The sequence below is a fragment of the Lipotes vexillifer genome, unplaced genomic scaffold (assembly GCF_000442215.2).
Source record: "Lipotes vexillifer unplaced genomic scaffold, Lipotes_vexillifer_v1.1 scaffold153, whole genome shotgun sequence".
NCBI lineage: Eukaryota > Metazoa > Chordata > Mammalia > Artiodactyla > Lipotidae > Lipotes > Lipotes vexillifer.
Genome location: NW_006774670.1, coordinates 2,499,813 through 2,500,824, shown reverse-complemented (window position 1 = coordinate 2,500,824; position 1,012 = coordinate 2,499,813).

Below are 1,012 nucleotides of genomic sequence, written 5' to 3'. Positions count from 1 at the left end.
GGAGCACAGGCTCCGGACGTGCAGGCTCAGCGGCCATGGCTCACGGGCCCAGCCGCTCCGTGGCATGTGGGATCCTCCCGGACCGGGGCACCAACCTGTGTCCCCTGCATTGTCAGGTGGACTCTCAACCACTGCGCCACCAGGGAAGCCCCCGTTGTGCTTTTCACAGGGAATTTAAATATTTTTGACAAAATTGGTTTGGTTGTAGCGACAGACATCATAATTTTAAATATGCCGAAGTCACCTACCTATATGTTTCCAATACAGAATATTTTCCAGTTGAAACAACATATTAAAGGTCAAGTGCCTCCTCAATCTCAGAAGAAAACCACAGCCTGTTTGGATGTTAGGTAACCTACTTTTCTCCTGAAGTAATAAATCTGTGTCTCTACCAAGTATTATCTTCATGGTTTCTATAATAAGGTTTGAACCTGAACTCCTTGTTGAAGAATTGCCACCTAGGAAACAAATTTTAAATAATTTGCAAATGGAAAATCTCCCTGAAACGACCTACAATTTTCAATTTCATCCATCTTCAAATAAATAATCTTAAAAGATTATTCATTCACTGACCTGAAGAAAATTAATCAGATAAAGAGATACTTATGTTTTTCATTTGTCCTGAACAAAGCTCACAGAAAGCACTAATCAAAGTTTTATTTTTATCAACTCATTTTCTACAAGATTTTCCCTTTATCTAATGTTACTTCCAGTGTCGTATGAAGGTAGAATTTCTTCAACCCAGTGTAAAAATAGCAACATTTTAGGAATACAACTATGTTATTCTGTTCCTTAATGTACAACGACTATTGTTTATTTAGGAAAGAAATTAGTAAAAGTCAAACAACGTGTAAGAAAACAATTCTCACCAAAATCAAGCAGCATAATCCTAAGAGGAAGTAAGGGGTGGGGGGAGCCATAGAAAAGAAAAGTGTAGGGCTTCCGTGGTGGCGCAGTGGTTGAGAGTCCGCCTGCCGGTGCAGAGAACAAGGGCTCGTGCCCCGGTCCGGGG